The following is a 26,119-nucleotide window of genomic DNA, read 5'->3' as shown; positions in this document are numbered from 1 at the left end:
TACCAAATCAAGTAAGAAACTATGTGTGCCTTCCTGTTGCTCAGTCTGAGGGGGCAGGGTGGAGGGGGTGTCACTTACAGCGAATGCACCAAGTGCAAAGATAAAGAGAGGCATGGGAAAACCCAGGCGCACAGAGGGTTCTGGGAAGGCTTTCTGGAGGAGAATGAGCAGAGTTTCCCAGATAGTACCTTTCAGGAGAGCAGAGTTTGCCAGATGAGAATGGATGGAGGAGTTGAGACAACTATTGGGTGAGCAGATAACTAACTAAAGCGCTGGGATATTGCAACATCTTATTGACCAGTGTGGGTGTCAACAGGGAGGTAGGCATCAAGCCATGATGCCCAGGAGCCGCACGGCCCAAATGTGGACTTGCTTCAGAAGGTGAAGGGACTCTTGGGAGTATGACATGATCGCATTTGCTTTCTCGTGGCGGTGCTGGGGATGGAGTTGAGTGGAGCAAGACTGGAGATAGAGAGAGACCCTTCGTATGGATGCACCACATTTTGTTTATCCATCTGCGGGTGGACATCTGGGTTTTCTTCCCACCTTTGGCAATTGTGAATGGTGCTGCTATAAACACTCATGTGCGAGTGTTTGTTTAACTGCCTTTCCATCTTTTGAGTCTATATCTAGGAGTGGAATCACTGGGTCATATGGTAATTCTATTTTTAACACTTTTTAGGAACCAGGAATAACTTTTCGTTTGTCTTGAGAATAATAGAAGAGGCTTGAGCATGTTCATGAGCCAAGGGGAATCCACCGGAGAGGAGGAGGCCGAAGACACGAGAGAGGGGAGATCATTGATGAAGCAAGTGGGATGGGAGGAGCAGGAGCACCCAGAGGCTGGGCTGAGGGAGGCGCTGGGGGCTCATCCTCCGAGACAGGGAGGGGGAGGGTGTATGTGGAGGTAGATGCCTTAGAGGTGGGCAGCAGGAGTGGAGATGGCTTCCACCACGTGGCCTCAGTCTTCTTGTTCCAATAGGAGGCGAAGTCCACAAAAGGGAGCCGATGGGAAAGAGCAGGGGCTGTGGAGGCAGGTGGATCTGGACCCGACCCTGGACCTGCTGCTCACCCTGCCGGGTGCTGCTCAGCGGTCCTGAGCCTCCGGTTCCTCTTCTGCAGGGAGGAGATAACGCCCTCCTGCTGGGGCTCACAGAGATGGTGTGTGAAGTGCCCGGCATGCCTGCAGCTCCCTCTTGCTTCATCACTGCCTCTTGCTTCATCGGGTGAAAGGATAGAAATTTGAAGGATATGTTGAGGAGGAGAGTGGAAGCATCTGAGGGTGAATAAAGGCTCATTGAGCAGCAGAGAAAGGACTTACCTGAGGGCCCTCCTGGGCTTGCAGGCTGGCTGTGAAGACAGGACCGTCAGCCACAGCGAATGCAGCGGGAGGGGGGGGGGCAGGTGTTGCCCTTGTTGGCAGGGAGAGGGCAGGAGGCCTGATAGCTGGAGGGGGAGGGAGGTCTTGACTGCCGGGCGTTTGGGCTTGGAGTTTATTTTGGAAAGTGACAAGCAGGAGTGATGGCGCACCTGCAGTTGAGTAGGCTCATCAGTGGGAGTGAAGGCACCTGGGGAAGCTCAGGCTGGGAGTCCCGGCTCTGCCTGTGCCTTCTGCATCCTCAGCGGTGACTCCCTGGTGCCTGCCACAGGCAGGGGACCCTCCCTCAAAGAAGACACTGAGGTATTGTTGGAAGGTTGACAGAGGTCACCTGGGAAACCAGAAAAGAGACAGGACCAACCTGGTCCTGAGCAGGTCTGGCCTCAGTTTCCTCATCCGTGTAACGGGGAGCTCCCTCAGCGCGTGGTGATCCGATGGCTCCAATGCTGACAAGACACAGCTGGCACTGGATGGCACTTCCTGTTTGGCCAGGGTTGTCCCACCCTGCAGCCCTGCCTTCGTCCCTGACTCCTCTCCGATTCTGCTGCCTCCACTTGAATGCTGCCTCCCCCAGCTGTCCTGCCCTCTCTCCCCTCTCTCGTGCTCCCTCCAAGCCCTCACTGGAGAAAGCATAGCTGTGACTATGGGTCTAATAAAAGCTTTACTGCCTGTTTTACCTAGCGTATTTAAAGTTCACTAGAGTCCTTCCACTGACATGGCTTATGGATGGGGGAGGGGGGGGCGGGGTGGAGGGTGACTCTCCTGGTGGGATGGCAGAAAAGAGCCAGGCAGGGCAGGCTGACCTTCAATGTGCCCCACATTTGCCTGGATTCCAGCGTAAATGACAACATGAGGAGGGACTCGTGTTTATAGAGTTTAGACCGCTCTCCAAGGCCCCAGTATCTAATTTGGTCCTCCCACCAGCTCTGAAAGGGAGGCCTGGCAGATCTGAGCGGCCAGGTGTGGGACATAGCAGATCCCAAGGGCAGTGCTAAAGACAGACAGCTGGGCTGGAATTCAGGCCTTGCCCCTCTGACTACTGCTCTTTGGCAAGTTTCTCAATCTCTCTATGCCCTAGGCTTCTCATCTGTAAAAAGGGGAGTGATTATTATAGTAGAAATACCTCGAAGGGTTATTGTATTAAATGCCATTGCATCCTAAGAACTGGAAGAGTGGTTAATATTATCACTGTTATTCTACCTGCCTATTATCACTGTCATTCTACCTGAGTTAGCGGCCAGTGGTCCCTCAGGCAGGTCTAGATGGGCGATACACTATGGGTGTCTGCTCAGCCCACCCCCTCCCAAATCACTCCCCTCATGCCCAGTAGCCCTGCTGGACTCATGGATTGAACCAGGGGCAGCTACTTGGCCCAGGCTGGGCCAATCAGATCCTGTTCTAGGAACATGGTGTTTTCTGGAAGTCATTTGAGTCATCCTGGACAAGTTCTTAAGTCAAGGACTTGGGAACCATGAGGCAGAAATGCGTGCACAAAAGTGAAGAGGAAAATAAAGCAAGTGCAGAGAGAAGCGCCAAGAGGTCTTCAGGTGGCAAGAGAGAGAGAGGCAGCTTCCTGTCTGCACAGGATACTACATAACCAAGTCCTGCCTTCCGGTTGCCATGTCTGCCCCCTGTTGTCCTGTGACTCCTTGGGCCGGTGTGGCCTCCAGTTTTACGAGTTATCCTTGTGCTCCCAATGCTAACTTTCACTAGATTAAGGATTTGGGATAATTGTTGATCTATTTTAAACCTCACTTTTTTATATGTAAACAAGGGGGGAGTGGAATCTCATAGGGCAGTTGTGAGGGTCAAGGGCAGTGGTGTGCTGGTAAATGCTTCACAACTAACACTCAGGGATGGGGTATTCCTGATCTACAGTGTTTGCTAATTTCCGTGGCACACATACTCCCACCTCAGCTGATTTCAAGACAGCAGTGTAACATCTTTGAACATAGAACTGGAAAGAGATGTGCATCATTAGGTGATATTTCCACTGTACAGATCTGAGCCTAGCTAGTAGTTAAGGGTAGTAAGATAATTAGGAAATGATGAGTGCTGAGTTTTCATTATGCTTGTCTCTCATGTAGTTATTTAATTGCGAGTTTACGTAATTCCATTTCTAATAATTGCTGTGTTTAGTGACCGGCTTGCAAAACTTTTGGAAATTGAACAAGTGGCCGTTGAAAGCCAGTCTGAATGGGCTCCATGCTGTAGGTGAGCTGAAGCTCGGGCCAGGCTTAAGGGAGAACCCGGCGCATATGAAGTACTCCATAAATGGGAGCTATGTGACTCTTGTCACTTATTTCATTACACAGTTTATCATTAAAGTGGAAAAAAAATCAAGAATAAAAAAAACATCTGAGAGCAACTTTTCTGAATTTAGGGTGACTTTGTTAATTGAGGAATATAGTCAAAGTTTACACAATGTGATTTGCTCATAAAACTAAAAACTGAGACCGGGAAAAGAACTGAAAAATATTAGATAAAAAGAGTATACAGATTCACATTTATTGTGGCCTTGCAGAGCATTCGGGGCGATCCTCACTGGGGACTCAGGAGTAAGAGGAGGGATGCTTGGTGGGATGGGGAAGGAGGGCACTGCTGTCTGCAATTATTATAGAAGCAAAAACTTGGATTATTTACAGAAATGCAGACTACAGAAATAGCATTACAGGAAGTGAATAAGAAACAGATGAGATCTGGCGGACAGTAATATTCTATTCATTAAATGTGCATACATACACATGCCTGCAAATAAACAGTCCTTATTTTACAACTACAGTAGAGGCCTGGTGCACAAAATTTGTGCATGGGGAGTGTGTATCCCTCAGCCCAGCCTGCACCCTCTCCAATTTGGGATGCCTCGAGGGATGTTCGACTGCCTGTTAGGCCTGATCCTGGTACTGGGATCAGGCCTAACAAGCAGTCGGACATCCCTCTCACAATCCAGGACTGCTGGCTCCAAACTGCTCACCTGCTTGCCTTTCTGATTGCCCCTAACCACTTTTGTCTGTCAGCCTGATCACCCCCTAACCACGCCCCTGACAGCCTGATTGATGTCTAACTGCTCCCTGCCAACCTGATTGCCCCTAATTGCCCTCCCCTGCAGGCCTGCTCACCCCTTACTGCCTTCCGCTACAGGCCTGGTCCCCCCCGCCAACTGCCCTCCCCTGGAGGCCTGAGTCCCCCCTAACTGGCCTTCCCTGCAGGTTCAGTTACCCCCAATTTCCCTTCTCTGCCAGCCTGGTCACCCCTAACTGCCCTCCCCTGTATGCTTGATCGCTCCCAACTGCCATCCCTTGCAGGCCTGGTCCTTTCCAACTGCCCTCCCCTGCTGGCCATCTTGTGGCAGCCATCTGTGTCCACATGGGGGCAGCCATCTTGTGTGTTGGAGTGATAGTCAATTTGAATATTACTCTTTTATTAAATAGGATAGAGGCCTGGTGCAAAGGTGGGGGCCAGCTGGTTTGCCCTGAAGGGTGTCCTAGATCAGGGTGGAGGTTCCCTTGGGACATAGGGTGGCCTGGGTGAGGTGCCTGTGGTGGTTGCAGGCTGGCCATGCCCTCCAGTGACCCACGTGGAGGCCCTTGGATCGGGGATTTATTTATCTTCTATAATCGAAACTTTGTAGCCTTGAGCAGAGCCCAGGGCCTGCCAGAGAGGGCAGAAAGCTTGGCTTCCTCCATCACCGGGGAAACCTAAGCTCCTGCTGGCTCCATAGCTGGCCACCATCTTGGTTGTGTTAATTTGCATACTGGCTCCTGATTGGCTGGTGGGCATGGCTTGTTGGTATAGCAGAGTGATGGTTAATTTGTATGTTTTTCTTTTATTAATATAAAAGATACATACCTGTTAGTGCCTGATATGCTCTAGGCAGGAAAAAGATGGGCTACACACATTACATAGTTGGAGAATGAACAAAAGGACTATTAGGAATACAACCAGTGATGATGAAGTATCTGGAGGCCAAATCAGCTGGGAGAGCTTCCTGAAAGGGTCACCTCACAGGAGTGTGGGATGCAGCCAACACCTGCCCCCAGCAGAGGCCCTTACTCCCTAGCAGTGAGGAAGGAATTGACAGTGCTTCCCATTCATTGAACAAACCCAATCAGAAGCCATCTAGCAAGCAAGCATCTGCTGTTCACCCTACAGATGAGCCCCAGGGTCCCAGAGCTGGGCCAAGAGATATGGAGAGTGGATCTGGAGCTGCCAATGGAAGCCATCCATTCCAGGACGTAAATCAAACAAATCAGGAGGGTTCTTAATGGGGGTGTGGGGGAGAGGGTGGGGACTTGAAGTGTAAAGGAGCACACTAAATCAAAAAGTGCTTTGCCTTGATGTTGAGAATAATCATGTCTTGAATGGAGGAGTGTAATGAACTCAGCTCTCAGCACCTGAGGTCTGAAAGAGAAAGCAAATATAATATTTGCTGGAAAATCAGCAACTACTCCAAAGAAGTCTTTGGAAAACACCCTTTCCCCTTGTACTGTTTGCACTGTGATCCAGGCCTTCCTACGTGAACTCAGGGCTGGAGACAGAATGGATTCCTTGTGTGGAAACATGGGCTGGCCACAGGAAGGGGCACAGGGCAAGGACTGGATGGGGAAAAACAAAAGCAGAAATGTGTGTGTGGGCAGTAGAATGGGTCTCAAGAGCATTTTTAAAGATCTGTGTTTATCAAGAAAAAGGAAGAGAAGACATGTAGGTGTTAGAAAAGGACTTTTTTTTTTTTTTATTTAAGAAAAAGATATATATGCAAAGAAAACTATCGGGCAGTCAATACACCACAATGTGCAAGGTGGTTGTCTTTGGATGTGGACCATGAGTAGTTTTTATTTATTTTATTTGTTTTCCTATATTGTCTACATTTAAAAGTAATCCTGAATTGTTATGTAATGACAAAGGAGTTAAGTAGAAAAGGGAATAATATCTTTGCCTAACATTAATAGTGGAGAAGAGCTGGGATGGATGATATCTGAAGATTGTGCCATCTTTTTTTTCCTCTGCCCACTCTCTCCCTCCTTTGCCTCCAGGTCTGTACATGACTAACCTGCCCGGGAAACTGGCTGATTCAGTCATTTGCAGTGGAAAGTAAAGACGATGACCTGGTGTGGCTGAAAACAAGGTGGTTATTTAAAAAATGATGAAATGTAACCACTCCTTGAGCACATTCTTTACTTTTTCTACCAAGAAACTGAGTGGGGATCAAAAAGTAATCCTTCTTGGAATTTGATTCTTATGTTAGTTTCCTAGGGTTGCCATAGCAAATGATCACAATCCAGGAGGCTTCACACAATGACAGTTGTCTCCGTTCAGGAGTCAAGAGGGAGAAATCAAGATGTTGTCAGGGTCAGTTTCTTCTGGCGGTTATGAGGGAGAGAGTCTATTCAATGCTTTTCTCCTGCTGCTGGTGGTTGCAGGCAATCCTGGGCAGATCTTCCTTGGCTTATAGCTGTATCACTTTTGTCTCTATGCCTCCGTGCCATGTGGTTTTCTTCCTGTGTGTCCCCAAGCCCCCCTCTCCCTTTAAGGACACCAGTCATTGGATTTAGGGATGACCCTAGTCCCAGTATAACTTCATTTAACTTGATTACATATGCAAAGAACATATTTTAAAATAAGGTCACATTGACAGATGCGCAGGACTAGGACCTTAACGTATCTTTAGGGGGACACAATTCAGTTTAACCTACAATAGTACCATTTGCCAAAAACTTATAATTTGCCTTAATAGAGAAAATTCATTCTTAGAAATTTTCAGGTGAAATCATTTTAAAACTTCTTATGGAATTATAACATAATACAGGAAAATGCAAAAATTTGTGTTCCTCTCTATTGATTGTCACTGAGTGACACTTCCATATGATCAGCACCTGGGTCAAGGAGAACGTGACTTTTCCTGAAAGAAGAGTCCAGCCTGCAAAGATGCAAGGGGGATGATTTCAAGCAGAAGGTAGAGCACGTGCAAAGTCCTGGGGCAGTTTGGGCGGAGGGCAGTGAGGGAGCCGGTTGAGTGCTTTGGATGGGAAGTCAGTGAGCAAGGGACGAGTGGAATCATGGAAAGCCTGATCGGCCATGCTAAGAAGTTTAGACTTCATTGTAAAAGCAGTGGGAGGATTTTAACAGTAGAGTGACATGATCTCATTTGCTTTTTTTTTTTAAGTTAAGATTTGCTATTTCTTTTGTCTCTATTTTACTTTTCTATTTTTATTGATTTCAGAGAGGAAAGGATAGGGAAAGAGAGAGAAACATCAATGATGAGAGAGAATCCTTGATCAGCTGCCTCCTGCACACTCCCTACTGGGGATCGAGCCCGAAACCAGGCATGTGCCCTTGACAGGAATCGAACCCAGGACCCTTCAGTCTGAAGGCTGATGTTCTATCCACTGAGCCAAAAGATCTAACTTCCATGAGTTAATAGGAAGTAAGAATAGAGCTATGAGCTAGAAATCTATTTTCAGAGAGATTATGATGGGTGGTAGAAGTAGAGATGGAGAAGAGTGAGTAGACTCAAGACAATTTGCAGGCTGTACCTCCAGGACTCGCTGATAGATTGGATGTGGTTTTTGAAAAGAGAGGAATCAAGCATGACTATGACTACATATGACCTGAGTTACTGGGTGAATGATGGTGCCTCTAACAGTGATAGGCAAGAATGGAGGAACAGGTGTAGGGGAGAAAGTCAGGAGTTTGTTTTAAGCGCATAATTTTTATGATTAACTTTCATGACTATTACATATCCAAGTGAAGAGATCAGTAAGCTAAATGGGTATGTGGGCCTTGAACTTGGGGGAGGGATTGGGGCTGAAGATAATTAACCACTTGGAATTATCAGCAATTGGATGGTATTGGTATCCCTGGGGCCACGAGGGAATGCAGGAAGAGAGCAGGCCTCGGCAGGGAAAGGGAGCCAACCTGAGTCCAGGGGTCTTCAGTATTTACAAACAGAGCAAATGAAAAGCAAGAAAGACTGAAAAGGATCTTTGTTTTCTGGGAAAGGAGAACCAAAGCCTAAGGAGAAAGTGTTAGAAGAAAGGTCAACCTGTTCATTGCTTCTGAGAACTTGAGTTCAATGAGAATGAAGAATTGACCCTTGAATTTGGCAACTTAAGGTTATTGTCTTGAAAAGAGTAGGGTTTTTGAGAGGGTTGGGATTTGGGTAGGAACAATGTCTCAGGGATTGGCAATCCCGTGAGAGTGTCTGGAAGAGAGACTGGGGGTAGGAAATGAATAATTAACCTCTTGTCTGTGTGTACATTGTAATGTATATCACACATTGTTTTCCGCGTCAGCTTCCCTTCCTACCCAAGCTACTCACTATGCCTTATTTATCTCTGTATTTTCAGTGCTTGGTACAGCATACCTGACACAAGTAGGTACTCACTAAATTATTGAAATAATGCTTTTAAGTAAAATCCTGGGTGCAACTTATAGACAATCCAGGACTGCATATAAGAACTGGGGCACACCACTCAATCTCTCTCTCTCTTATTTTTAAAAAAAAATTAAAAAATATATATATTTTATTGATTTTACACAGAGAAGAATTGAGAGGGATAGAGAGTTATAAACGCCGATGAGAGAGAAACATTGATCAGCTGCCTCTTGCACCTCCCAACCCCCACTGGGGATGTGCCCTCAACCAAGGTACGTGCCCTTGACCGAATCAAACCTGGGACCTTTCAGTCCGCAGGTCTATGCTCTATCCACTGAGCCAAACCGGTTTTGGCATCACTCAATCTCTTATTGTTTCATCTGTTAAATGGGGAAATTGTAAAGTAATGAGAACAATATCAGACTCAAATGGTTACTGTGAAGATAGAATTAAATACCAAATGTGAAAATATGGTGCTTTAGAAACTGGATCACCATACAGACGTCAGCTAGGGCTATTGTGAACAGATGACAGATTCCACCAGACTCCGGCTCTCTGAGGCACCTGGCACATTGTCCCCTGAAATTTTACTTGCAAAATCTATTCAAATTGGCTTCAGTACAGACACTTCCTCATAAACTGAAAATCAGCCAAAAGACACAGAACAAAGAGCTGCAGTCATTGTTCACAAATTATACAAACAGGGTTGTGTTTCCCGGAGATGCTGGTTTTAGGATCAACCTCCTCGAAGGTGGTTTGTATGTATCAATTGGGAAGTCCGTCCAGGCAGGATTTTAATAGCATTTCCAAGGGAAACGAAATGGAAGGCATTTGCCAGCACCCAGTTGAAGCAGAAATTTACAAGTGGACTTAAAGGACTCAAGTCTGTTAATCTGATTTCCCTTCCATGCTGTGGGGAGTGTGCAAGGCAAGGGGCTGCCCAGACATTGGTGGTTGTGGAAATGATGGCCTCCCCCATTTCACTCTCTGAGTGGGCTTCACTTTCACGTTCATCAACGCCGTTATCAGAGCAGCATCAATTTGCTGAGTGCAAGTACTTCTGGGCTTGATGCTTGACAGATATTATCTTGTTTGTTCTTCACCACTGCTCCATGACATTGGGCCAATGGTCATTCCCTCTTTACAAAAAAAGAAAAAAAGCTCAGAAAAGTTGTCCTGCTTATGTTCCCAAGCCAGTAAGTGGTTGAGCAGGGATTTCAATTCAGACCTTTGTGTTCCAGAGCCTGCGATGGTAACTACCTGTTTATACCACTTCTCAGGGGAGGCTGGTGGACAAGGGTGGACATGTGCAGGCAATCTTCAGTTGCAAAGATGACCATGAACCTGATTTCTTGACCGACTCTGCTCAGGGGTATGGTGATTCTGAGTCCTCTCACTACACACACACCTCACACACACATGCACATACACACACCTCATCATCTAAGACTGAATGAAGAGCTGGCTTCAGCCTCGTCTGGGCTACAGCTTGAGCGTGAACATCCTTTCCTCTCCACCAGTCCTATTTCTCAAAGAAAGCTTCCAATCAAAGACTTTGTCACCATCCAGTTTGGAGCATTTGGTTGGGTGGGGTATCCCCATCAAGTCAGAGCATCATGTACACGACGCTTGGGCCTATTTACTAAGATGAAATCTGTGGATGAAGGTGGCGCTCAGAGCTTTATGGATCTTTCCCAGGACAGAACCATGGAACCTACACCTTCAGTGGAGCCAGAAAGACCTTGGTTCAAATGTTGCCTCTGTCACTCAGAACCACATGATCTTGAGCCCTGGTGACAGGACTAATACTTGGTTATTTACTAGTGCCAGACCCTATTCTAAGCTTTTTCCATGAATGTACTTATGAAATTGCAAATTAATGGGGTGATTTTATTATCAGAATCTGGGCACAGGTAATGAGGCCAGAAACCAGGCTCTCCACCTCCCTTTGACACTGCCCACTCATTATGTCTCTTTGAGCCCTGGTTTGGAGGTAAAAATACATTATTTGTAAGGGGTGAGTGCAGAGCTGGACTTAGAACTCCATTTGTGAGGATACCTGTTCCTGTTTCATTCACCTTCATCACCCTCCAGAGAAGTCATCTTTAAAAATGCAAATCTGATGGAGCAGTGGGCCCGGACCTTAATTCGTTTATAGAAGTTCTTGTCTTTAAAGCTGTGCTCTTCCTTCATCAAGGGAAGGAAAAGAGCACCAGGCTAAGGCCACTCAATTTCCTGTGTCTGTTGTAACAAGGTGCCACACACCGGGTAGCTTGAAACAACAGAAAACCATTCTCTCACAGTTCTGGAAGATTCTAGGGTAGAATCTTTTCTGCCTCTTTCAAGGATTGGTTGCTGTCCATCCTTGGCATTTCTTGGCATGTGGTGATACCTCCGATCTCTGCTTCTGTTTCCACATGGTTGTCTGCCCTCTGTGTATCTGTTTAAACTCCCCCTTCCTTAGAACACCGGTCATTGGTTAAGAGTCCACTCTGATCCGGTTTGCCTTCTTCTTAAGTTCATCTTCAAAGATTCTATTTTCAAATAAGGTCACATAAGGTTCTGAAGTTCCAGGTGGATGTGACTTTTGTTTCCCTGGGAAATGCTATTAAAATTGTGGTTGGTAGGACTTCCCAAATTAACATCCAAGAAATTTGGAAGATTCGATCCAAGACGTATAGAAGGAAACGGTGACAGCAGAGTGAGGAAGTGGGTGGTGGCAGGAGGGGAGGAGGCCTCTGTGCCTGGTGAACATTTCAGTTCTGTACTCATCTCACGCCTTTGAGTGTCCACCTTTTCATCCATAAAATGACAGGGCTGACCTGTAAGGCCATATCCACTTCTAATGTCTCCTATTTCCTAGTGGAGGAAGTGAGGAGGGTTGGGGGCCATGAAGGGCCACAGTGGTCTGCAAGACATTGTGGCAAGAAAGTTCTGGAATGACAGGTCTCCTGTTCTAGATGAGTCTGCAATCAACAACAGCTTCTCCAGCACCATGGCCGTGCTTTCAATGGCCACCTCTGATGGGCACTGGTGGGAACTGTTGTTCCTGGTCCAGATGAGACCACAGCTGATGGCCTCCCAGAAGCAAGCCTAGAGAGAGATCCCAAAGAAACAGAATCACAAAGACACTGAGACTTAACCTGAAAGAATGAGCAGTGCAAGTGATCTTGGTTAAGAAGAGTGTGTGGGTACATTTGGAAGATTCCACACAGGTTAAATACTGGCTCCCCAACAAACGGCTTGATGTGATGGGGTGTGGTCTTAGAAGTGCTGGGAAAGTGCTAGGCGTTGCACTAAGAGCTTATATCATCTCATTTAATCTTCAAAACAAGTCATTACAAGGTAAGCTCTATTCTCCTTTAGTGTGTGCGTGTGTATTAAATGTGAATTCTGTGAACAAACAAAACACATTGAGGGGCTTCAAGATTGTGATTTCCAACAGTCACACTTATGTGCATGAATGCAAAAAAGACCGGAAAGAAAAGTATCAAAAGAATATAATCATTAGCCTCATCTCAACCATTTTAGCTTTATTTTCTTTACACCTTTTTTTTGGTTCTCTCCATGTATTTCTTTTTGTAATCAGAAAACTATGACCTACTCTCATAGTATTTCTATCTAGTTAGTGATGCTATCACCTCATTTAGATGTGGAAACAGTTTGAGAATGAGCTGCTAAGGTTGCACCATTTTAAACAACAGAGTCTGGAGTTAGACTGAGGCTCGTCTGACTCCCAGCCCCGGACAGCGTCAGGCTGGGTGTGAAGGGTTGTTTGAGGCTCAGACTCTGGCTTTGTCTTGGGCACCGGGCTCCCTCCTCCCGCCCCAGTGCACACGTGTCTGCAGGCCTCCCAGCCTCCAGCCTGTGGCTGGTGACATCTCATCTTCCTTCCCTCCTCAGTGCGAGGACAGTCAGCTATTTGTCCCAGAGCCAAGGGCAGGCCAGCAAAGGCTCGGACTCATTTCACTTCCTGAGCAGAGACGCGGCCTCGGTCTGTGGAAAGCTTCCATTCGAGGGGATGAATTTAGCCGCCCTCCCTGGTGGCGGAGGCGGCAGATCCTGGTGGCCTGGGGATGCAGGCCTCGCTCCAAAGGGCTTTTGTCTGAGGCCGGGCCCCAGGCCAGAGTGACATTCTTCGGTGGAGGCTGCCAGGCCACCGCTGAGTGGGGCACCTGCGGGGCAGGGCGGGCGAGAGAGCGGGAGGCCCATCTTCCTTCCAGGGAAGAGAGAGGCTGCAGGTCAGAACCTTCTGGGGTGCGAGTGGGGGCCTGGGGTTGCTGAGGCTTCACCAGCAGGTGCTGCAGGATTGAGAAGAGAAGCCAAGGCCCAGACGCCCACAGGGCGGGCCGGAGAGGTGGACTGTTAAGCTTTGTTTTGTTTGATTAAAATCCCAACAAGAGAAAAGAAACGCACTCCTTCGGGGGCAGGTGTCTTCCGGAAATCCTGGGTCACAGAGCTCACTGGTGGCGAGGGGTCCTGTGGGAGGAGTCTCCTGTGCAGGCTCCTGCTCAGGGCACGCAGCCGCATTGGCATGGGAGCCGGGGTTGCCCCTCCCTGATCCCCTTTGCAGGGGCCATGCATCCGTCACCCCTCTCCCCGCCCCATGGCGGTGAGTGTTGGCTGCTAATGCTCACAGCTGCCCCCTTTGTGGAGAATTGCCCTCAGCAGTCAGGAACCATCTTATCTGGGAGCTACCCTCCCTGTTTCCACACCCCAGTCCCTGGCTGCCAAGGAGACCCCATGTCTGTGGAGCAGTTTTGCACCAGTGCCTCCCCAGCCCCTCCCGGGTCAGGCTGAGGCTAGTCTTTCCTCCCAGCCCAGGGTCTCTTCTGGACCCTCCAACCACCCAGCCAACTGGCTCTCTGGGACTCTGGTGCTGACCGCACTGGCTTCAGCCATGGATACTCCTGTAGGATGCCGCACCCAATGGTGTCCCTGGTGTGGCAAGGGCCTTGGATGGAAGCTCAGGGTGGCTGGCAGGCTTGGAAGAACACGTGTGTCCAAGAGTCGGCTCAAACAGGGGCCCAGGAGGCACCTTTCCATGTTGTGCCATTATCTGTCATCCCGTGATTGCTCACCAGGGCCTCCTTCCTTGGCCACCTTGTCTGGACCCACAGGAAGAGGAAGACGGATGGTGACTTGGTCACTGAACAGCATTCGCCGGTCCCCGGGTCCCCGGGTGGGCTGAGCAATGGGAATGAGCCACCACACATTTTTTTGAATCTGGATATTCTGTGACGGATGGACAGCCCATTGCCCTCCTGGTTACTACCCATTCAGGTAACCCTCTTTGTTTTTTCATTCATTTGTTCATTCAACATTTACCTATTTGGGGCCAATCCAGTGCTAAGCACTACTGTATACACATATGAGCTCAGGGCAAGGCCGTGAAGAGAGTTACAGGCCTGGGTGCTGTGACTGTCTCCACGGTCACATCCGGGTGATTGGGTGTGGATATCACCAACTCTCATCTGTTGTACAAGCAGAGTCTGCATTCAGAACCAGGGGTTTTCCCCACAAAACCATACTGCTCTTGCTACCCCACAAAAGATGCTCCTGAACACCCCACGATGCTCAGGACAGAGCATAAGAAGCGCTTCGAACCTGGCGTGAGGAGATGGGGCTGGCAGGCCAGCTCTGACGGTTACCTTCTCCATTGGGGTTCAAGTCTGGTGGTTTCCTTGGTGCCCACCTTCTGTGCTTCAGGCCCCTGGTGCAAGGTTTGTCTTCTCCCCTTGGCATGCGTTTCAGAAGGATCTCCAGGTAATCATGTTCTTTAGCCTGACCCCAGGATCCTTTTCCTCCTGCTCTGGGCAGTCCCTTCGGTGTGGCTCAAGTCCCTTCTCTGGCTCTGGTCCTACATAGAGAATTTTTGAAAAGTGGGAAGATATCTTAAAACCCTAAGGTCTTTGGTTTGGTTGTGTGGTTCAGGCCCCCCTGCACAGGCCACGTGGTCTTGTGGGTAAAAGGAAAATGTCCGTAGCCCATTCTTCTCAGAAGCAGACCCAGAGCCCAGGAATTGAGAAGAACTGATTCATCAGGAGAAACTCCCAGGAGAAGCAAGTAAGGGCATAGAGGAAGCAGGATGAAGAAGGGGAAAAGGAGTGATTTCAGCTAATGTCACAGCCTCACCCTGATCCCATGGGGAATTCTGGAGCATAAATTTTACCTTAGTTTGTCCCAGCTCAAGTAAAAAAAAACACTATATACCCTACCCCCCACCCCCCACCCCCCACCCCTGCCTGTTCCCTGAGGGCAATGCTGTGGGAAAGTTACAGGTGTGCTCAGTTAGCTGACAGATGTGGGGACAGGCACAGGGAGCTAGCTGATCCAATAGATATGGGAGTTCTGGATGGGCACCAACAGTGTCCCTCACATCTCACCCTTACTAATCTCTCATTCCAAGAAGAAAAGATTATAATCTCCTTTATTCCAAGAAGGCTTCAAAGAGTAGGAGAGCCCATCTGGTGTGGTTCAGCGATTGAGCGTTGACCCATGTACCAGGAGGTCCTGGTTCTATTCTTGGTCAGGCCACATGTCTGGGTTGCAGGCTCGATCCCCAGTGTGGGGCATGCAGGAGACAGCCAATCAATGGTTCTCCCCCATCCTTGATGTTTCTATCTCTCTCTCCCTCTCCCTTCCTCTCTGTAAAAAAAAAAAAAAAAAAAAAAAAAAAAAAAAAAAAAAAAAAAAATCAATAAAAAGCATATTTTTTAAAAAGTAGGAGAGGAGAGAATTTAGTTCATTAATGTTTCTTTGGTCAAATTCAAATTGCTGACCTTTTGTATTCTTTCTGAATTTCAGATTCTGACCAGCCCAGATGGCTTCCTCTTCCATTTCCATATTGGCCTACACAAAATCCCCTTCAATTGATTTGCAGCAAAAAGAAACCAACACAAAAACACAGCATGCTTCCTCAAGCCAGATAGAAATGATTTTTGCATATTCTGTTTTTTGGGTTTTTTTTGGATATCCACACATCTGTTTCTCCCCAAACCTTGGTAATCAAGTCTTGATTACTTGGCAGCCCCATCAGTGGGTCTTTGTTGAATATGCTGAAAGGTACTCCGCCTTTCCTCCTCAAAAAGATAGCCTCTCTTCTCCTGCTACCCATGGCTGACAAGGAAGCCATGCATTTGGATAATAAAGATGGCATGGCAGTTTCTGGCATGGACAACTTTTAGGTTAAAAATATACACATGCCACATAAATAGCTCATCAGAATTTAACTTTTAAGTGTGGAAGTATAATCTTTAATTTGCTCATCAAAACTAAACAAAATCACCCCCCAGTGCCAAATTTTATACCAGTGGTTTTCCACAGGAGCAAAATTGTCTCCCAGGGAACATTTGGCAACAAGGGGAGACATTTTTGGTCGTCACGAAGGTTGGGGATGGGGTGGAGGGGAGGGTGTACTATTGGCATCAGGTGGGCAGAGACCAGGGATGCTGCTAAACATCCCATAATACACAGAACAGCCCCCACGACAAAGAATTACCGTGTCCCAAATGTCACCAGTGCTGAGGTGGAGAAACCCTGATCTAGACTGTTTGAATTAAAAATATATATTTTATTGTTTTTGTGTGTTTTTTTTTTTTTTTACAGAGAGGAAGGGAGAGAGATAGAGAATCAGAAACATCAATGAGAGAGAAACATTGATTAGCCGCCTCCTGCACACCTCCCACTGGGGATGTGTCCCCAACCAAGGAACATGCCCTTGACCGGAATCGAACCTGGGACCTTTCAGTCCACAAACTGACGCTATCCACTTAGACAAACCAGCTAGGGCTAGACTAATTTTTGTGTGGATTTGCCATTGATTGTCTATATCTAGGGCTATTTTTAATAGTTTTGAACTTTGACTGAAATATCATGGCCCTCTTCAATATTTAAATATTTTTGAGCACTGCTTAAGGGTAAGATGCTGTTAAAGGTATCTACTGCTGGCCAACATCTTGGTCACAGAGAGACTCAGTCTCACAGTTCCCACCCCTGTAATGCCATCAGAGTCCTGAATGTGGAGTCCTGGGGACAAGAGCTGTCACAGAGAATGCCATACTGTCTGGAGGTTTCTGTGCCTTCTCAGATGTTTCCTTTGCTGTCTCTGGCCCAGTTTGCCCATAGCCTGTGTTTGGGGAAACATCTAATGCTCTGGGTTTCTGATTTATAGATTTTAGGAACTACAGAGAAAACCTCAGTTCTCATATGTGAGTCATTCAGAGTATTGTTGGAGCTGAAAATGTCTCCTCCTCCCTCCTCCTCCTCCTCCTCCTCCTCCTCCTCCTCCTCCTCCTCCTCCTCCTCCTCCTTCTCTTCCTTTTTCTTCTTCTTCTTCTTGATATTTCAGTAAAACACATATTTTTTTAAAAGTTGGAGAGGAGAAAATTTAGTTCACTAATGTTTCTTTGATCAAATTCAAATTGCTGACCTTCCCTTTCTTCTTCCTCTTCTTCTTCTTCCTCTTCTCCTTCTTCTTCTTCTTCTTCTTCTTCTTCTTCTTCTTCTTCTTCTTCTTCAACAAGTTAAAGAAAATATAAAGGTTGAATCTTTATATTTTAGTTAAATATGTCATTTGGTAGCACCCATTGAAGCCTCAATGTTGAAGTTCTCTTTTTCAAGCAAAATGACTTATTATAATGATACTAAGTCATTATGGTAATAAACAACATGGTCTTTTATAAGATATTTATATTCTAGCTCATTGGATCCTCTTAGGATATTGATGTTTAATAGTTACTCTGTGCCAGGAACTGCTCTTAGACTTTTATGTATGCTAATTCCTTATCAACACAGGGATGTTAATTAACTTGCTCAACATCACACAGCTTTTTGAGTAGCTTAGCCAGAATTGGCAGCCAGGCTATCTAACTTTAAAATCTGTGTGTTTAACCATAAAGCTATAACTGACTCATATCAAGACAGGAAGGTAGATTTTAATATTCCTATTTTACATATGAGGGATCTGAAGATGAAAGAGATAAAGTGACTTATCTGGGTAAACCACTACTGCCTTTTTAAGGTGGTGACTCAGGATGTATAGGGCATATCACCTGAATTTTAGTGGCCATGTTCTTAAGGTTAGTCGAGGAACTCCTAAGAGTCTGAAGAGAGCCATGAGAATGAGTCAGGAAATCCTGGTGATAACTTCTAGGGTCAAGGAAATCCAATTTTTGGTGAATTTGGTTGTCTTTTGATGCTTTTCTGAATATCTATGGAAAGCCAATTAAGTCCATGCGTTGTTTAAGCTAGGCGTTGTACTAGGGATGGAGGATACTGAGATGAATAAACTGTAGTCTCTCCTTGGCTTCAGGATGCTCAGTTTAGTGTAGGAGAAAGAGAGACAAAACCATTTAATTATAAACAATAGTTTACATGTGGGTATTACCCACACAAGGGTATTATGGAATTATAGATGAAGGTGTGAGGAGTCAGGAGAGAAGGATGGAGGTGAGTGAATAATATTAAGGGGAGATTTTCGGGCAAGATGGCATCTAAGACAAAATGGGTGAGTTTGCCAGTCAGAAAGGGGTGGAGGCACATTTGCTTCTGTGTATTAGATAGTTGTTTATGATGTACTAATTCTCCTGCCAAGAATAACTGGAAAGGCTAGATTACAAGTCAAACAAACAACTGATCAAACAAAAAACAAAAACAGCTGTTTGGAAGGATTGAGAGCAACCAAGGTAACTAGGACTTGAGGGCAACCAAGGTAACTAGCAAACAAGGTAAATGGATTGTAGACAGAAAGGAGCTGTAGAGAAGAGGGTGACAGTCTACACCACTTTTCCCCTTAAGGCATTTGCAGTTCATCAGGAAAGTCAATTAGAAGGTGACAGCTAGAAGGCCAAATATCTAAGCAAAATTTTTGTCAATCTCAAGGTACTGGGGGAATTCAAGTTCTGCCCACAAGAAAAGGTCCTGGTAATTACAACAGACTTTTAATGAGATCACTGAGGGTATATGTCCTAAGAGAAAGAGCAACTAGAAATAAATAGATCAGGCCTTCCAAAAACAAACTCACACTCAAACCATTTCAATTTCTGATTGAATTAAGGGGAACTGTTCCTATATTAATTATATCCAAGAAGAAAAGTAAAACTTCTCTAGAGAACTATAACATCATCCAGATTCTCTAAAAAATTTTCAGGAGAATTCCCAGGCTTTTATTTTAAAACATTACTAAAGATTCCAATAAAAGAGAATTGAAAGATCAAAATCCAAAGGGAAAAAATCAGACAATAGAAACAGACCCCCAGATGATAAAGACTTTGAGGTTAACAGACAATCTTTAAAAAACTGTTATTAATTTTTTTCAAGAGAGTGATGTCAAGGTGGAGAATTGGGTCTACAGAAAAAAAATCATATAAAAATCTAGAACTAAACAGTCCAATAATTGAAATTAAGACCTTAATAGGTAGATTTATTAGCAAATTTGATATGATAAAATAGATGATTAGTAAACTTGAAGAGAAGATAATAAGAAATATCCAGATTTAAGCACAGAAGAAAAACTGTGTAATTTATAATAAAGAAGGGACAAAATATATAAAATACATTGAAAAGATCTAACTGGAAGCGATTAAAGTCCCCTAACAAAAAAAGGAGAAAAATATGGCAAAGAACTATTAGAACATATACAAGCTGAATGACTTTCCAGGGTCCTAACTACTGTCAGTGTTCTATTATTCCATTTGATCCTCACCGCACTTTTGTGACAGCTGACAAAAGATGTTAGTTATCCATTTTATGGAACAAGAAATGGAGTCTCAAAGAGGCTAAAGGCTTTCATTCATGTATTTAAAATGTAATAATTCATTTACTCAGCAAACATTTATAGAGTGGCATCATTTGTAAACTTATTACACAAAGCAATAAAGAGATTTAGGAATGACTAATATGTGAGTAAATTTAAGTTAATTTTTCTTTTTTTTTAATAAATATAATTGGCTGTTTAAGCCAAAAAATGTAGACTTTATGTAGAAGCATCAGTGTGACAACAATAAAATCATACACACATATACGCATATACACAATCAGAAGGAACAGAAATAAAAGTATACTTCATGGAGGTCCTTATAATATATATAAAGTTTTATAACACTATTTAAAAATAGATTGTTAACTCACAGATACATGATAAAAAAAAAACAAAAACAAACCTAGAACAAGCCCTAAAATATACTCAATAGCCGAAACCGGTTTGGCTCAGTGGTAGAGCGTCGGTCTGCGGACTGAAAGGTCCCAGGTTCGATTCCGGTCAAGGGCATGTACCTTGGTTGCGGGCACATCCCCAGTGGGGGGTGTGCAGGAGGCGGCTGGTCGGTGTTTCTCTCTCATCGACGTTTCTAGCTCTCTGTCTCTCTTCTTTCCTCTCTATAAAATATCAATAAAATATATTTTAAAATAAAATAAAATAAAATATACTCAATAAACCAAAAAAAGGCGCGCGCACACACACACACACACACACACACACACACACACACACACAGAGGAACAAAGAACAGATAGGATAAAAATAACAAGATGGTTGGTTTAAAACTGACTATACAGTAATTACATTAAGTATAAATGGTCAGACACTTCTATTCAGAGGCAGATATTTGTCAGACATAGTTTTAAAAGTCCAACAAAATAGGTACAATTTAAAAACTGATCATCTCAAGTGTAGACAAACATATGGTGCCACTATAACTCTCAATATTGATAGAGGAGAACTGGTTGGCAATATCTGTTAAAGCTAATTCAATCCAGCAATTCAACTGGCAGAAATGCACATATGTGCTCAGGACCTCTTTAATTGTTAAACCCTGGAAACCACTCATATTTCCATCAACATTAGACTGAATAAATAAACTGTCATATAGTTATACAATGGAATATTATAAGACAATGAAAACACGCTGCTGCCATATGCAACAACATGAGCAAATCTCACAAAATAATAGTAAATGGAAGAAACCATCTTTTGAAAAAGCATATACTGTATTATTCCATTTAAATAAAATTCAAAATCAGGCAAAAATAATCAATTTGGAATGAAGACAGAGTATCAGGTGTCTGGGAGAGGGCGGGAAGGAGGCCTCAGCAGGTGGATGATACTCTAATCCTTGATTTGTATAATCATTACTCCAGGGCATCAATTCTGTAAAAATGCAGCAAGCTCTCTATATAGAATTTGTTCACTTTGCTATATATGTTTATATATATATATATGCCCATAAAGGATTACCTGCTTAAGAAAATAGAGATGAATGACATTCCAGGCAGGGAGACAGCATAAGCAAAGGCATGGGGAAACAAATAATATGGCGTGCGGAAAATGACAGCTAGCTCGATGAGCACAAAGCGTGAGGTAGATTATAGAATGGCTGAGGGAAGCCATCACTGTGGGCAGGTCAAGAGGGTCTGTGCGCTTTGCTGAAGGGTGTGGACTGTCTTCTGAGGTCAATTAAACACTGAAAGATTCTAAGCAAGAGGTGACATAATGAGAATTGAAATTATTTTTTAAAATCCTAGTGCCAATCGGTGGAGAGGGACAAAAATAGATGCAGAAAGACTAGTTAAGATGCTCCTGCAAAAACCCAGCTGAGAGATGATGAAGGCTTGAATCAAGGCAGTGGTTGTGGGCATGTAAAGGAATACGACTCCAGAACTACTGAGGAGGCAGTATTAGTAAGATCTGATTGGATGTAGGAGGTTAAAAAAAAAAAAAAAAAAAAAAAAAAAAAAAAGCAGAGTTGAGTATGATTCCAAAATTTATGACACCAATGACCGTATGGCTGGTGATTCCACCAAATGAGGCAGGGAAAATTTGGGGGTAAAGGGCAGAAGACTCATTTAATTTTTGTGATATGGACAAGTTTACCAGATAAGGCAGCACTCAAGTTGAGGGGGATTCCCTGGGAGTTATTTTGAGCCCCCTGTTTCCTGGAATGGATGATCGATTTAAATGTCAGGTCTCTGAAGTTTCTCTACAATTACTGTTTGGTCTTCTTGCCTTTGCTGGTCCTGGTGCACATTCAAGACACAAAGCCATGGTTGTCAGGAGTAGATGCTGCAGCGCGGCTGCCCTGGGGTCTGAAAGACTTCATCTCGCTTTCCTCCACTGCCCCGGACAAAGGCTGCCTTATGCACCATCTATTTCGGTCAGTTTCATGAGGGCCGGGGAATATTTTCAAGCTATCCCTTTTAAGCATTATCTCTTGGCAGTTAAGAAAATAGATCCATTGCAAGCACTGGTGTTTCTGAAAAGGGTTTTAAAAATAGCTCAGGGCACTAGACAGCTGCAGCTACTGGGAAATTGAGCCCTTCACTTGCATTTTTGCTGGTTTCCATTTTAACCTTGCAGCTGGAAATTGGTAGCTCTTCCTCTGTTGAGAACAGATGCAAAAAGAGGAAGGGATGGGTCAGGGTCCTCTCTTGACGGGGGGTCACATTTGGCGATCTGGAAATGCTGAGAGGCAGGGGGTAATGGAGAGCAGGGCATAGCAAACTCTTGGGTTTGATAAAGCCTATTCAATATTATGATATATCTTTAGCTTTGGAAATGAAAAATATAAGCCTATTGGCTTTGTTACACAAATTACAGGAAACAGATAGGGCAAAATTCTCTTGGCTGGTAGGGGTTGGCAGAAAACACAGGGACTGTTTATGCTGTGCTGGCTTCTCCCACGGAGTACTTGACCTTGCTAGAGGTAGTGTAGCTGTTGTCTCCAGTCCCACCTCCCGGATGTGAAAACTGGGATTGACCCAGGTGAGAGGACAGCCCCCAAGGGGCCCAGCTGGGCATGATGACAAGAGCTGTCTTTGAATTTAGTTAATAAATTCTGGCTGCAGTCTTATTTTGTAAAATAGGGACCGCACTTAGCTTTCACAGGGTTTCCAGGACGATCCTAGATGAAAGTTTAGGATTGTTGAAGGCCCTCAAAGAAGGTTCAGAAGAGAAAGTTCAGAACAATAAGGTGACGCATCAAAACTTAAAGGGAGACCTTTGCAAGACAAATGACCTCACAGGTTTCACTTCTAGATAACTCTTCTGCAGAAACACTGGCTCCTGTCCTAGAGATGTACACACTAGGAAGTTCCCTGCAGTTGTGACTGCAACAGAAAAAGCTGGGAAACAACCTGGATGTCCGAAGATAGAGAAATGGCTAAATACACATTGGAGTACATTCAAACAATGGATACCATGGAGCCATTGACAGAACGCCACGGTTCTGGAAGGACCCATATGGAAAGAGCCTTAAGACACAAGGTTAAGTGGACAGGGAGAGTCTCAAAACGATATAATTTGATCTGGTATTTATAAATGAGGTGATATATATATTGTAAATATTGGTATATGTTTAAAAATAATTTATATATTATATAAGGATATATTAAAAACCCAACCACACATTGTAAATGTATTACTAACTGTATTGAAAAAGCCTGCAAATATTTGACACCATTTGTTAACATTGGCCACCCCTGGGAATGCACTGGCATTGGGGAGAGGATGAGGAGGTGCAAAAGAGAACTTTTAAAGATGTTATAAACACATTTGGTCTTTTAAAAAGATGTAGAATGAAAATGTATTTGTTCACTACTTCTATACCCAAGCAAGACCAGCAAGTTGTTTGAAAAAATATGTAACCATTCCCAAAGATGGAATTTCAGACACCAGTACACAGGCCCTGTCCCCTTACCCGGAGAGCCGGGTCCCTGGGTTCCATTGCTTCTATCGTTGTCGCTTTCGCTGGCAATGTGATTCCAGACAAGCTGTTTTCTCTCTCTAGGCTTCAGTTGCCTTTCGTAAGGAGGGGCTGGACCCATTGATAAGCGTTTTTATTATTTAGTTTCAAGTATCTGATCTCTCTTTGCAAATGCACTGATGTGTGTGGAAGCCCGATGTATGAAATAGAAGAAAGTGTGTCAACCGCCCAGCCATTTGTGGCCCGGATCGATTTCAGTGCTCACATTTTCTGACTCCAGTTAAATGCAATGAAACCACATCCACCAGGCAGAGCTGCGCTGCCTCTCAACTGAGTGGAAAATAACTAGGTGATGGTAAGCGACCCAGCAAAGCTCACATGTAATAGTTGCTCTTGCAAAGTGTTTCCCTGAGCACTAAGCCCAGATGTTGGCAGCTGTCTGACAGCTCAGGAACTGTTTGGGCTCTAAGGAGCCCATTGCTATTTATCTAGAAAATTCTGTGAGGACCCGGGGTCTTTGGAAGAACATCCATGAGTGCTTTTCAGGAGAATCAGATTCCAGGTGACTATGCTCAGACCTCTCCAGCCCCAGCTCCAGCCCAAGCTTCAGCCCCGACCCAGAGCCATAACTGTGGGACTGCAGAAGGCAAGCGCCTGGGAAAGGGTGGGGCCAGGAGGAGAAGCCAGGTGCAACACACACCATGTTGTGAAATATGAGGAAGGCTTACCAGTGTCCTTTCTCTGCTTTGAAAGGCGCCATCTGGACTTCTGTGCAATTGGCTCCAGCCTCCTCTGGCTACAACTAAGTAAACAGATCATTTTGTCTCCTTTAGGGACAGAGCTAGACGCCCTATGGTTCTCTGCATCATTAGAGCCCGTGGACTATAACGTCCATGTTCTGAGTTAGAACGAGCAGCACATCACCCAGAATAAAGCCTGGGATGCCATTTGCGCCTGGCCCTGACTGGCAAGACTCACACTCAGAGGAGGTGGGGACAGAAGGAGCGATTTTCTAAAGATTTTCAGAAAGATTCCTTCCAGCCCATCTTCTCCATGGACGGGAGAGAAGTTGGCAGCCAGTATTTCCTGACTTTTCCTGACCATTTGTGGGATGGAAAACTAAGTACCTTGGTGAATGACCAGTTGCAGCCCAAGTCTCCACTCGCATCAAGGCAACCCAGGCTGGGAGTCAGGAGACCTGGGTTCAAATCCCCTTTGAGTAACTTTCTCATTATAAGGCTAGTCAAGTGTCTTTCTTGGTTTTCAGTTTCATTTCATAACGAGTGTGGAAGTAGATGCTTTTCAAGGTCCATGCCAGGCCCAACAGAGATGCTGAAACTAGATTAGGAACCTTGACAGTGTTCCACTTCCTTAGTAAGAGGAAGGGAGTGAGCTACAATGGTTAAGGGTGTGGAGCCGGGAATCAATCAGACTTCCTGAGTTTAAATCCTGATACCACTTTCCTTGCTGTGACTTTTGAAGCAAGGATTTTGATGTGAGTTTCAGTTTCCACATTGGCAAAAGGAAGATAAGAGTTGCAATTACTCCAGAATGTTATGTAAGAGATAACCTGCATGAAGCTCAGGACCTGACACGATAGTGTTCAATAATTGGCTTAGTATTTTTATTCCTTCAGTCTATTATGGTGCAGAGATCATAGCAAGTACTGGCTGAAATTGTTTCTTGATAAAACATCATACCTTGCCATAGATTCAATCATACTATAGGCCAAATCATGTACCCCATAAATTACATTCATTCCTTCAATACGAATCAATCAGTATTCATTGAATGTCTTAGGTAGGCATCCAGGACTGAGGATACAAAAAACATCAAAATCCACTCCAGAACTTACCCTAATACAATCATAATACAGAACACACTTTACTGAGTAAGAAGCGTTCGCTGAGCATTTATGAAATTCAGAGAAAGAGCTGTTCTGATGTCACTGGGGAGTCAACACGATTACTCATTTCCTGTAATAAGTAGTTTAGAATTTCAAATGAAAAGAAAAAGATATACTTGTGAAGAACTTAAAGTGAATTTAAGCACACACACACACACACACACATACATAAGCCTCTATGGTGACTAATTTGGACATTTGTGATATATACAGAGCATTTATGTGTCAGGAACTGTGTCTAGAGCATTCCATGCACTATCTCACTCAACCTCAATGAGGTAGTCCCTAGTATTAACTTCTTCATTTTCACAAATAAAGGAACTAGTTTTAATGAGAGTAAATAACTTGTCAAGGGCCACATAGCTACAAAAGACAGAGTCTGTTCTCTCTCAGTGTACCCCACAGTAGCCATTTGCTAGGGCTGTCATAACAAATGGGTAACTAAAAAACAGAAATTTACTGTCTCACAGTTTTGGAGGCTGGAAGTCCAAGATGAAGGTGCCGGTCGGATTGGCGGCTCCTGAGGGCAGTGAAGGAAGATCTGTCCCATGCCTCTTTCTTAGCTGCGGCCGGTTGCAGCTGTTGGTGTTCTTTGGCTCATAGATGCATCACTCCAATCCCTGCCTCCATCTTCACATGGCTCTGTCCCTTTGTCCGTCTGCCTCTGTGTCTAAATTTCCTCTTTTTATAAGGACAGGAGTCATATTGAAGTAGAACCTACCCTAATGACTCCATCTTAACTTGATCATCTATAAATTCTC

General features: G+C 44.8%; 1 long non-coding RNA gene across 2 annotated transcripts in view; it reads right to left on the bottom strand.

Moving 5' to 3' along the window:
- Positions 1-11,683: 11,683 nt before the first annotated feature.
- Positions 11,684-26,119, bottom strand: part of LOC311612164 — a 29,112-nt gene continuing 14,676 nt past the window's right edge. The window contains exons 3-5 of one of the 2 annotated variants that reach the window (XR_014793238.1): positions 24,181-24,254; positions 14,449-14,613; positions 11,684-11,846 (exon numbers count right to left, since the gene is read on the bottom strand). This is a non-coding gene — a long non-coding RNA (uncharacterized lncRNA). The remainder of the gene's footprint in view (positions 11,847-14,448; positions 14,614-24,180; positions 24,255-26,119) is intronic. The other variant, XR_014793239.1, reaches the window with a different exon arrangement.

The sequence above is a fragment of the Pipistrellus hanaki genome (assembly GCF_964339955.1).
Source record: "Pipistrellus hanaki genome assembly, chromosome: 17".
Lineage (NCBI taxonomy): Eukaryota > Metazoa > Chordata > Mammalia > Chiroptera > Vespertilionidae > Pipistrellus > Pipistrellus hanaki.
This window is presented reverse-complemented; position numbering and strand designations above follow the sequence as displayed.